Raw genomic sequence first — 13,554 nt, forward strand, 5'->3', positions numbered from 1 at the left:
TCACAACATATTGGTATATATTTTTTAAAAATTACCCATATTCATATTGATTTTATAAAATTATCTTTATAGTGTGAGAAAGTTTTGATGCTGTTAATAAATAAAATTAAAATTTCTAAAATTTCATATTCATCTCACTCTTTAAAATTTTTCTTTTTCTTTCATAATATATGTATAATATATCTGATCTCAGACACTTACTAGCTGTGTGACCCTGGGCAAGTCACTTAACCCCAGTTGCCTTAAACATTTGGGGCCATCTCCAGTCATTTTGATGTATATCTTGCCACTGGACCCAGATGGCTCTGGGAGGGTTGGAGAGGGTTGAGGCTGTTGACCTTGCACAGTCCTTTTAACTCTGAGATTAACTGAGTCCATTAATATCCCGCACTAGGAAGTAACTGTTGGAACCATTATCCGAACCCAGGTCTTCTTTCTGTAACACCATGCTGCCTCTTTGAAAGAAGGGAATTTAGCCTCCCAGTGAAAAGTACAGCTGTGGGTTGGTTATAATGGATAAACAGGCAAGTTTTAGTTTTAAATATGAACTGAGCTATCTACTTAATGTCAGGACCTCAGAGCATAGTGACATTTGGAGGCAGCCCTGTTTGCGCTCAGCTTGTAAGGGGAAGAAAACTAAGGGAAGAAAAGAAGAGTCATTTACCTAATTGAGACAGAACACCTTCATAGAGATCAAGTTAAAGCTGACAGTGAAGAAGAAAGGAAGAATGAGGCGTTTATACTTCCAGGAAAGTTGCTGACATGGCCATCTGCAAAACAATTTGGTTTTGGCAATAGCAGGCTTTTGAGGACTCAGGAATCAGATGAGAAGTGGGCTCCACTCCAATTAGTTGAGGAAAGCCTTATTCCAAGAATGAGCACTCATGTCCAGTGAAAATTTTCCATTTTGACTCCTTCAGGGCAAACCTGGGAAGAAGGAGAATTGGTCCCTAGAGGGAGAGAAATCACAGGTTTGCTCAGAAACATCAGCTGCAAAGAAGCTGAGATTGTGAGTATAAATATAGATGTCCAGATGAACCTCAGACAATATGTAGGCTGTTTCAGAATGGTTAGTGCAGTTTTAGCCTTTTGAAACAATCTGCATAATGGGGGAAAGAATATTAACAGACTAAAAGCACCGATTTGACCTTTTAGTTTTGTAAATTTGCCTATTGTTCTGTTTAATTGATGCCTTTTTATGATAGTAATTTTTGGATAAACCATCCCTCTACCCCTACAACATCACCACCAAATGAGGCCTTCCTTATAATAAACATAATCAAATGGATATGTGATCTCACCAAATGGGAGTTCCTCCACAGATGCAAATCACAGCCTAGCATTTGCCTATCCTGTGCAACTCCTGTCCATGTCCTTCCAAAAGCTCATGACAGTGTAGTCTAGCAGGTGTGCTGGAGTCCTCCCTCCCCCTTTCCTGACATCACAAAGGCATAGGTGGAGCATTCCTGCTGTCCATTCTTTCATGCTTTGTTCTTGCTATGTGATTAGCTTACTTTCTCTTTGTGTCATGTAATTCTTTGATGACATTCTTTACTTCTTTTCCCCAGAGTTCCTTGGTGGTTAAATGCTGGAGCCTGTTCACATCCACCATGTAACTCTTATTTGCCTTTCTGTGTGATACTATCATAAGGGTTTTTTGTTTGTTTGTTTGTTTTTTCACCAATGTCCTAGGTCTTGAAGCCATAGGTCAACACTGGTAAAATGTTAGTATTGAAAAGAAGGGCCTTTGCTTTTCATGGAAAGTTTGGGATTAGTTAAAGTGCTCTGCAATTTCTCAAAATCAATTAGACCTACTCCTTTCTTTTCAATTCTGGATCCATCTATACTGTTTGGCCCAGATATACTTACCATTAGAGACGATCTATTTAGTATACATCCACAATCATATTAAAGAGTTTTTTAAAATTAAATTTTACTTTTTCAAGTTATAAAGCATTTTCCCCCATCCAACCTTTTCCTCCTCCCACTAAAAGAAAAAGGAAAAACAAAACCCTCTTAACAAATAAGTGTTGTCAAGCAAGACAAATTCCCAGGTTTTCCATGTCCAAGAATGTATGTATGTCTCGTTCTACATGATAGTCTGTCACTTCTCTGTCAGGACATGGGAGCTAGTCTCATCAGTCTGCTGGAATCATGATTAATTGTTGCATTTCTTAGAATTATTATTTTTTTCCTTCTGCAACTTATTGTTTTTTTCAAATAATAAACATTTTTATTTAAAATTTTGAGTTCTATGTTGTTTAAAATCTAAATTGTGGGTTTTAATCTGCCCCCTCCCTGTCTTCGGGCGAAGCTGGCTAAAATCACTGCTAAATTCAGCAAGAGTTTAGACTTTTAAAGATTTATTAAAGAGTAAAGACAATACATGGGATCCCATAATGCCAGAAAAGTCTATCTACTTTCCTTAATTTCTCTGTCTGCCTTTTCTCTGTCTCCCACCAAGCTGAAGTCCCAAACAAAAAGAGGCCCTCTCTTTTTTTCTGTCTCTGCTGCCACGCATCGGTTCCTGAACAAAAAGGAACAATCTTCCACTGCTTCTCCCAGAAGCCATTTGTGAAACAGGAAGCAGGGCTGTCCACACACACAGCTCCAAGCTAATTGTCTAGTAGCTTTGATTGGCATGACTACAGGCGGTTCTATAGACATAACTTCTGGATGTCAAGTCACATGCTTTCTCCTTAGGGTTGTAAGGGCTAAAATTCTAGCTATACTGTTTAAAATATCTAATGAGTGGTCGCCAATAAATTATAAGCTTTAGCAAGAGTTAGACTTTTAAGCATTTATTAAGGAGAATAAGAATTTGGTAAAGAGAGAGAGGCCTAGATTCCTCTATCTATTAAAGGGAGAGAGCATTCCTAGCTCCGCTCTCTGCCAGAGTCCACAGGAAAGAGAGAGAGTCAGAGCGCCAGGCTCCCCACCTCTTCCTCCCACAAGCAAATGTCACTTCCTGACGCCAAAGAAAAGACGCATGGTCTTGCCCTCAGAGACCTTCACTTCATGGGTGGAGCTTTTCTACAGTAAGTCTCCAGCAGGTGGCGTCATTCCAATCATTACAGGGTGGAGCTCTTGATTCTCACAGTTCCAAATTTTATCCCTCTTTCCCTCCCTCCCCTACTCCCTCCCTAAGGCAATACGCAATCAGACATAGGTTATACATGTACAATTATGTAAAACATATTAGTCATTTTGTATAAGAAAACTTGAGTAAAAGAAAAAAATGAAAGTGAAAAATAGCATGCTTCAGTCTGTGTTCAATCAATATCAGTTGTTCTTTGGAGGTGGATAGTATGCTTCATCATTAGTCCTTTGGGATGTCTTGCATCATTGTACTGCTGAGAACAGTTGTCATTCACAGTTCTTTATCAAACAATATTGCTGTCATTGTGCATAATGTTCTCCTGGTTCTGCTTACTTAATTATACATCACTTCATATAAGTCTTTTTTTAAAATTATGCTTCAATCTGTATTCAGACATCATCAGTTCTTTCTCTGGACATGGATCACATTTTTCATGTCTTTCAGAGTTGGATCATTGTATTGCTAAAAAAAGCTAAGACATTCACAGCCAATCATCTTACAATATTGCCGTTACTTTGTATAGAGTACATTTCACTTTGCATTAGCTTATGTAAATTTTTCCAGGTTTTTCTGATAGCATCTTGCTCATCATTTCTTATAGCACAATAGTGTTCCATTATAATCTCATCCCACAATTTGTTCAGCCATTCCCCAGTTGATGGGCATCTCTTCAATTTCAAATTCAACTTTTTGTTTTTTATCTCTTTTTGGATACCAACCTAGTAGTGGCATTTACTAGGTCAAAGAGTATGTAAGGTTTTATAGCCCTTTGGCCATAGTTCCAAATTACTTTACAGAATGTTTGAATCAGTTTACAACTTCACCAAGAGTACATTGATGTCTCATTTTCCCCATATCCTCTACAACATTTATCATTTTCCTCTGCTGTCCTATTATTCAATCCAATAGATATGAGGTAGTACCCCAGAATTGTTTTGACCTGCATCTCTCCAATAAATTGTGAGTTAGAGCATTTTTTTTCATATGGCTATAGGCAGCTTTGATTATTTTATCTGAAAAACCTTATCTTTTGATCATCTATCAATTGGGGAATGGCTCTTATTTTAACAAATATGACTCAGTTCTCTGTGTTTGAAAAATGAGGCCTGTCAAACAAACTTGCTTGAAAATTTTTTCACAGTTACTAATGCTAACTGTATTTCCCTCTATCCTATTCCTTCCCCATGATATTTACTCTATTTTCTATCTCCTTTTACCCTGTTCCTCCTCAAAAGTGTTTTGCTTTTGACTGCCCCTCCCCCAATCTGCCCTCCCTTCTATCAACAACCCCCACCCCCATCCCCTTCCCCTCCTACTTTCCTGCAGGCTAATATAGATTACTATACCCAGTTGAGTGTGTATGTTATTTCCTCTTTGAGCCAATTCTGATGAGAGTAAGGCTTACTCACTCCCCAGCACCTCCCTCATCTTCCCCTTCACCATATAAGCTTTTTCTTGTTTCTTTTATGTGAGATACTTTACCCCATTCCACTTCTCCCTGTCCCTTTTTCCCAGTGCATTCCTCTCAATCTCTTGTTTGGTCATAAATTTTTCTTTTCTCCATAGATCTGAGAGGTAAACTATTCCTTCCTCTCCTAATTTACCTATGGTATCTTCTTTTATGTCTAAATCATGTACCCATTTTGACCTTATTTTGATATGGTGTAAGATGTTGGTCTATGCCTAGTTTCTGCTATACTATCTTCCAGTTTTCCCAGCAGTTTTTGTCAAATAATGAGTTCCTATCCCATAAGCTGGAGTCTTTGGGTTTATTAAACAGTAGATTACTATAGTCATTTACCACTGTGTCTTCTATGCCTAACCTATTCCATTGGTCCACCACTCTATTTTTTAGCCAGTAACAAATAGTTTGATGACTACCACTTTATAATTTACCTTCAGATTTGGTATGGCTAGCTCACCTTCCTGTGCATTTTTTCATTAGTTCTCTTGATATCCTTGACCTTTTATTCTTCCAGATGAATTGTTATTAGTTTTCCTAACTCTATAAAATAATTTTTAGGTAGTCTGATTGGTATGGCACTGAATAAATAAATTAATTTAGGTAGAATTGTCATTCTTATTATATTAGCTTGACCTATCCATGAGCAATTGATATTTTTCCAATTGTTTAGATCTGATTTGATTTGTGTGAAAAGTGTTTGGTAATTGTGTTCATAGAGTTCCTGGGTTTGTTTTAGCAAGTAGACTCCCCAGTATTTTATCTTGCCTACAGTTACTTTAAATGGAATTTCTTTTTCTACCTCTTGCTGCTGAGCTTTGTTGGTCATGTATAGAAATGCTAATGATTTATGTGGATTTATTTTATATACTGCAACTTTGTTGAAGTTGTTCATTGTTTCAAGTAGTTTTTTAGTTGATTCTCTAGGAATCTTTAAATATACTATTATATCATCTGCAAAGAGTCATAGTTTTGTTCCCTTCTTGCCTATGTGTAATTTAAGATTCTAAATGTGGATTCTAATCTGTTCCCCCAGTTTTGGGGGAAACTGACTAAAATCACTGATAAAACGAGTTTAGGTTTTTAAGGGTTTATTGAAAAATAGAAAGAGAAAGATTGAGAACAGAATTCCAACAGCTTGGCATTCCTGTCTTTCCCCAAATTTCCTGTGAAGTCCTCTGCCACCACCACCACCATCAAGTCAGGAACCCAAAAGAGAGAGAGCTCTCCGCGCAGGCCCTCTTTCCTCCTTCCTGTCTCCTCCCAGAAAATAGGAGGCTCCTCAAGTTGATTGGCTGGTAGCCTGGCATCATTCCAATCATTACACCTATTCTAATTCCAGTACCAGATTGTTTTGATAATTATTGCTTTATAATACAGTTTGAGATCTGATAGAGAATATTATGAAATGCAAAAGGGATGGTTTTGATTACATTAAATTAAGAAGAGTTTGACCGAACAAGAGTCTCCATGTCCACCGCAGCAGTTGCCACCACTGCCATCTTCTTCCCAAGCAGAGGGAATAGTACAGGTTCCCCCTACCCATCGTCTCATCACACTCACTGACCATATCTGTCAAATTATTACACAAGATTTTGCTAGAAACCAAGTTGCCTCGCAGGCTTCCCAGCAGCCTCCTACTTCTACATTCCAGAATTCAGCATCTCCTTTAGTATCTGCCCCTGGGAAGGCAAAAACATCAAACTATTACAGTCTAGAATCCTGGCCTCAAGTGGTCCTTCATCCATGGCCAGGCTCCAGGGTGTCTCCTGAAAATCTTTCTGATCAATCCAGGGCAAGGCCTGGAAAATCTCCAGAAAGAAGTCACGTTTCCTCAGAACCCTATGAGCTAATCTCCCCACCTCAGGTTCTAGTTGCCCACAAAATGCAGGACAACATCCTGCTTCTGTCTCAGAGCTCCTTGCTCACAGAACAGAGGAATGATTCCTTCTCACCAGAAAGCATAAGGTACCTGCCTTCCTTCTTCACCAAGCTGGAAAACACTTCACCCATGGTAAAATCAAAGAAGCAGGAAATTTTTAGTAAGTTGAACTCCTCTGGTGGAGGTGACTCTGACATGACAGCTGTTCAGCCAGGAACTGAAATCTTTAATCTGCCAGCATTTTTGAATCCTGCCAGTAATCTGGGTCTAGAAGACATAATAAGGAAGGCTCTCATGGGAAACTTTGATGACAAAGGAAAAGATCATGGAGTTGTCTTGACATAGCCTATGGGAGTAGTACCAGGTGGTTCAAACCCAGGCATATTGCGCAATAGTGACACATGCAGAAAGGAAACAAACCTGTCACCTAATTCTGGTGGGGGAGTTGACAAATAGAAGTTAATTGGGAAGTCAAATCGTAGGAAATCTAAGTATCCTATTCCTGGGCAGGGCTACTTAGGAACTGAATGCCCTTCTTCTGTTTCATCTGTCCATGCAGAAGGAGATTACCACAGGCAGACAGACCTTTGTGGACCTGGGAAAAACAACAACCACAAAAACAATAGAAATATTATGGTTCGATATGCATCTAGATTCAACAGATTTTTTTTTCTGGATTTGGAGATCATTTTCCATCATGAGTCCTTTGAAACTATCTTGGATCATTGTATTGCTGAGAAGAATCAAGTCTATCAAAGTTGATCAACACATGTAGGGGCCAAATTTAAAATGGGGGGAGTTAATTGGGTGGCTCGCCGTAATATTGGAGTTCAGAAAATAATGAGGGACCTCTAGGTCCAAAGTTTCCTCCCCTCCAAACTGTCTTTTTTAGTTATTTTTCCCAGGCCAATAAGAAAGGAGATTGACAGCCTCTTTTCCACAAACAAATCAGGTTTTATTTAATGGGAATAAAATACACAGCAAAGGTGAAATTAATAAAGTCAAGGACAAGGGAATAGGGAAAAAGGAAAATGGATAATCTCCCTGGCGTCTGCCAAATTCCATTATTTTACCACACACATCATGTTGTTGATACTGTGTACAATGTTCTCCTGGTTCTGCTCATCTCACTCAGCATCAGTTCATGTAAGTCCTTCCACGTTTCTCTGAAATCTGCCTGCTCATTATTTCTTACAGCACAATGATATTCCATTACATTCATATACCACAACTTGTTCAGCCACACCCCAATTGATGGGCAACCCTTCAATTTCTAATTCCTTGCCACCACAAAAAGAGCAGCTATAAATATTTTTGTACATGTGGGTCCTTTTCCCTTTTTATGATCTCTTTGGGAAAAAGTCCTAATAGTGGTATTGCTGGGTCAAAGGGTAGGCAAAGCTTTATAGCCCTTTGGGAATAGTTCCAAAGTACTCTCCAGAATGATTGGATCACTTCACAGCTCCACCAACATTGCATTAGTGTTCCAATTTTCCCACAGCTTCTTCAACACTTATTATTTTCATTTTTTGTCATATTAGCCAATCTGATAGGTGTCAGGTGGTACTTCAGAGTTGTTTTAATTTGCATCTCTCTAGTCAGTAGTGATTTAGAGCATTGTTTTTTCATATGGCAATAGATATCTTTGATTTCTTCATCAGAAAACTGCCTGTTCATATCCTTTGACCATTTCTCAATTGGGGAATGACTTGGTTTCTCACAAATTTGATTTAGTTCTAGATATATTATAGAAATGAGGCCTTTATCAGAAGTACTGGCTATAAAAATTGTTTCCCAGTTTTCTGTCTCCCTTCTAATTTTGGATGCATTGCTTCTGTTTGTACAAAACCTTTTTAATTTAATATAATCAAAATCATCCATTTTGCCTTCAATACAATTCTCTATCTCTTGTTTGGTCATAAACTGTTCTCCTTTCCATAAGTCTGAGAGGTAAATTATTCTTTCCTCTCCTAATTTACTTATGGTATCACCTTTTATGTCTAAAGCATGTATCCATTTTGACCTTATTTTAGTATAAGGTGTAAGATGTTGGTCTATGCCTAGTTTCTGCCATAGTCTCTTCTAGTTTTCCCAGCAGTTTTTGTTAAATACTGTATTCCTATCCCAGAAGCTGGAGTCTTTGGGTTTATCAAACAGTACATTATTAAGGTCATTTACTATTGTATCTCCTGTGCCTAGCCTATTCCATTGATCCTCCACTCTATTTCTTAGCCAGTACCAGATAGTTTTGATATCCACTGCTTTATAGTAAAGCTTCAGATTTGGTACAGCTAGCCCACATCCTGTGCATTTTTTTCATTATTTCCCTTGTTATTCTTGACTTTTTGTTTTTCCGGATGAATTTTGTTATTATTTTTTCTAGCTCTATGAAGTAATTTTCAGGTAGTCTGATTGGTATGGCGCTGAATGAGAAAATTAATTTAGGTAGAATTGTCATTCTTCTTATATTAGCTCAGCCTATCCTTGAGCAATTGATATTTTTCCAATTATTTAGATCTGATTCGATTTGTGTGAAAAGTATTTTGTAATTGTGTTCATAGCAGTAGACTCCCAAGTATTTTATATTGTCTACCATTACTTTAAATGGAATTTCTATTTCTGTCTCTTACTGCTGGACTTTGTTGGTCATGTATAGAAATGCTGATGATTTATGTGGATTTATTTTATATCCTGCTACTTTGCTAAGGTTATTAATTGTTTCAAGTAATTTTGAGTTTATTCTCTAGGATTCTCTAAGTATACCATCATATCATCTGCAAAGAGTGATAGTTTTGTTTCTTCCTTTTCTATTCTAATTCCTTTTTCTTCTCTGATTGCTAAAGCTAACATTTCTAGTACAATATTAAATAATAGAGGTGATAATGGACATCCCTGTTTCACCCCTGATCTTATTGGGAATGCCTCTAACTTATCTCCATCACATATAATGCTTGGTGATGGTTTTAGGTAGATACTGCTTATTATTTTAAGGAAAGCTCCACCTATTCCTAAGCCCTCTAGTGTTTTTATTAGGAATGGGTGTTGTATTTTGTCAAAAGCTTTTTCTGCATCTATTGAAATAATCATATGATTTTGGTTAGTTTTCTTATTGATGTGGTTGATTATGTTAATAGTTTTCCTAATGTTGAACCAGCCCTGCATTCCTGGTATAAATCCCACCTGGTCATAGTGTATTATCCTGGTGATCACTTGCTGTAATCTCCTTGCTAATATCTTATTTAAGATTTTAGCCTCAATATTCATTAGGGAAACTGGTCTATAATTTTCTTTCTCTATTTTTGCTCTGCCTGGTTTTGGTATCACCACCATATTTGTGTCATAAAATACAGCACCCATACCTGCACCAGCCGAGAGGGCGGTTGACAACTGGAGGGCCACTCACAGGACAGGCGCAACCAGGCCCACTGATCCCAGCGCGCTCAGACAGGAAGTCCAGGGTGGGGAGAATCCACAAACCATAGAGGCCTCAGTGTAAAAAGCCGGTGACACAGCCCCTATACCCCAGCAATTCTTTCTTCTACCTCTCTCATTTGATTTTTTAAATCCTTTTTGAGCTCTTCCAAAAAGGCTTTTTGGTCATAAGACCAATGCATCTTCTCCATTGAGGCTTCACATGAAGGCATTTTGACAATATTATCTTCATCTAAGTTTTTGTTTTGGTCTTCCCTGTCACCACAGAAGCTATCAATGGTAAGGACTCTTTTCTGTTTCTTACTCATATTGTAGCTTATTTTTTGATGTTTAAAATTGAGGTTGGGGGCAGCTAGGTGGCACAGTGGATAGAGCACTGGCCCTGGATTCAGGAGGACCTGAGTTCATATTCGACCTCAATAGCTAGCTGCATGACCCTGGGCAAGTCACTTAACCCTCATTGCCCTGCCAAAAAAAAAAAAAAAAGTTGAGGTCTCCTCCTGGGACACAGGGGCCACTGTTGCAATCTTTTCATGCAGGGGCATAGGGGCCAGGTCACTGGCTCTCTGCTCTGAGTCTTCTGTGGCTTGTGGATTCCTCACCACCCTGTGCTTGCTCCTTGTGCTGGGATGGCTTGGCCTAGTAGTGCTTGTCCTGTGGGTGGTTCTCGAGCTATCAGTTTGCCTTCTAAGCCAGGCCTGGTGGGCCTCACAACTGGCCTGCTGTGCCACCAGCCTACTGAGCCAGGACCAAGGGGCCTCAGCTGCTAATCTGTGTTGTGGCCTGGAGCCTCCTGCTGACTTGCCCAGATACCCTCTGCACTGTGCTGCACTCCTCTTTCACCCAAGTGATACAGACCTTTCCTTGAAGTCTTCTAAATCATCTCAGGTTGGAAGGTTCTGTCTCTCTGTCTTTTTGTAGGTTTGATAGTTCCACAATCTGTTTAGAGTCTTGATTTAATGTTGTTTTTGAGGGAAACTTGGATAGCTCAGGCAGCTTCCCAGCTTCTCTCTACCTTCTTGGCTCTACCTTCCTTTTGTAGTTATTTTAAATGGAATTTCTCTATTTCTTCATTTTGTTTTTTGTAATGTACAGAAATGCTGATGATTACTCTGCATTTAATTTATATCTAGTAAGTTTGCCAGAGTTGTTAACTATTTCAATTAATTTTTAGGTTGCCTTGGTTTTCCTAAGTGCACTGTCATATAATCTGCAAAAATTGACATTTGTTTCTTCTTTGTCTATTCATATTCCCTCCTTGTTTTACTTGTCTTATTCTTATAAGTTAGCATTTCTAGCATCATGTTAAATAGTACTGGTTATAGCAATAGGCATTTTTCATCTACTTGGTCTTTTCGAAGTGGATGGACAATGCTCCACACTCCTTTGAATGATTATAGATCCTTTCCAGGAGACTTTTCAGTGTCTTGGTGCTTGATGCAATCAACACCACTGTCTTCAAACAGGAGGAGATAGAAGACTTCACTGTCTACACAGAATCCTTCCTCACCTTGGACTGTTTGCTGGCTCTCTTCCATGAGATCTTTGGGGAGCTTTAGGCACCGAGGTAGCATAATGGATAAAATGCTGGGCTTGAAGTCAGCAATACCTGAGTTTGAATTCTGCTTCAGATACTTCATAGTTTTGTGAGGCAGGACAAGCCACTTAATCTGTCTAAGGGGCAGTTAGTTTCCTTATCTGGAAAATGGGATAATAATAGAACCTCCTTAAAACCCAGTGAGAATTAGTGAAATGACACATAAAGCCCTGTTCAAACCTAAATGCAAGCTATTTTATGCCTCATGTGATGTTTATTATCAAAGGGTTACTGAACATGGTTATTGCTACATTTTCCAAGGAATCTTGAACGATCTTAATGCATAAATGGGAGTTACCTTGCAATAAGAGTCTATAAAGTGGCATTTTTGTTCCACCAAATAAAATTCATTTTCATAATCAGCAAACTAATTCAATTCAACAAACATTTATTAAGCACCTACTGTATGCTAGGCTCTCTGTCTTTTATTCCTTGTATCCTTTTGTTAATTGTGAGATGATATAGATTTGGTCCTCTCTTGACTACCACTTGGGAAAGTTTGTTTATTCCCTCCTCATGCTTTTATTAAGAATGCCTTCAGTTCATGTATAAATGTGTCTCATCAAGATGTATAGTTTGGAGAGGAGGCATTTAAGTTGGTAGTTTTTGATGTTCTCGATTACTGTTTTTTTGGGAAGAGGGACATTAAAGAGGTGCAATATTCTCTTCAATCCTTTTGCTATCTTCCTGTCCTTCAGATAACTTATATATGTGTGTGTGTGTGTATGTGTGTGTGTGTGTGTGTGTGTGTGTATTATATATTGGTCCCTAAATGTTTTCTTTCTTTTTTTTTTTGCTGTGCAATTGGGGTTAAGTGACTTGCCCAGGGTCACACAGCTAGTAAGTGTTAAGTGTCTGAGGCTGGATTTGAACTCAGGTACTCCTGAATCCAGGGCCGGTACTCTATCCACTGCTCCACCTAGCTGCCCCCCTAAATGTTCTTTCAATTGTACTGTCTTCATTACAGATCTCCACACTTCATACATGGTCCAATCTGCTTTACCCTTCTTTGTTTATTTTGTTAATTTCTCCCTCTTTATAGCACATCAGACTGAGATCTATTAGGGTCCAAGTGTGATGGTTCCACTGTTCTTCATGTATTAATGTTGCAATGTTTTCTTTATTTTTTTAAACCTTTTTCCATTTTTCTTTCTGCTGTACCATGCCCTCCTTCCTCCTGCTTTATTCTCCCTGCCCCCTTCTCAATTGTCATCCTTGAATACCTTTAGGATGGCTTTACTTGATTAATTATCTTGCCAGAAAACAAAGAGAAGCACTTAAGGACAAAATCAGTTTAAAGAAAAGTCAGCAGGATTTCTTAGATATTAGATTTTTATTTGAGTTATTTGATAACAAAGATTTTCCTCCCATTTACATTTTACTTTATACTTGCTGTGCACAAGTTTTGTTCATGTGAAAGCCTTTTAGTATTTTTCAGTTTAAATTGTTTATTTTTCTGTTCTTCTCTATACTTCGTTTGACTTAAGAATTTTATTCAAGTTTTCTTGTACAAAGTGTCTAATATGGTAATAATGTTTTACATAATAGCACATGCATCACCCATATCTGATTGCTTATTGCCTCAGGGAGGGAGGAGGGGAGGGAAGGAAGGAGGGATAAAATTTGGAACTCAAAACTAGAAATAAATTTATTATTTTAAAAATAAAAAAAAATTTAAAGAAAGAATTTGCTTTATTCATTCCTGTTGAACAGGGAGACCTTTCTCCACTAATGTGTCCTTAGTTTTGTCAAACATGGGAGAAGAGAGGTCAGTAGTTTGTGCTTCATATTCATCTAGTCAGTTCCATCAGTCTACTTTTTCGTTTTTTAACCAATGCCAATTATTTTTTTGTGATTAAGGCTTTCTTTTGTATATTACATAGTTTGAAATATTAAAAACATGATATCCCCTTCATTATTACTTTTCTTTCATTATTTCCTTTGGGATTCTAGACTTTTTATTCCTCCAAATGATTTTTTTAAATTGTTGAAATTTGCCAAAGAATGCTTTTAGATGATATTGTCATTTTTGTTGGTACAACCCAGTGCTAAGCTGTAAATATCTCTTTACTTATTTACAT

The 13,554-nt window shown here is 38.0% G+C and overlaps 1 protein-coding gene across 4 annotated transcripts in view; it reads left to right on the plus strand.

Annotated features, from left to right (window-relative positions):
* Nucleotides 1-13,554, plus strand: part of SH3GL3 (SH3 domain containing GRB2 like 3, endophilin A3) — a 132,643-nt gene that overhangs the window by 96,923 nt on the left and 22,166 nt on the right. The gene's annotated exons all lie outside the window — the stretch shown is intronic.

This window comes from Dromiciops gliroides, chromosome 2 (genome assembly GCF_019393635.1).
Source record: "Dromiciops gliroides isolate mDroGli1 chromosome 2, mDroGli1.pri, whole genome shotgun sequence".
NCBI classification, from domain to species: Eukaryota; Metazoa; Chordata; class Mammalia; order Microbiotheria; family Microbiotheriidae; genus Dromiciops; species Dromiciops gliroides.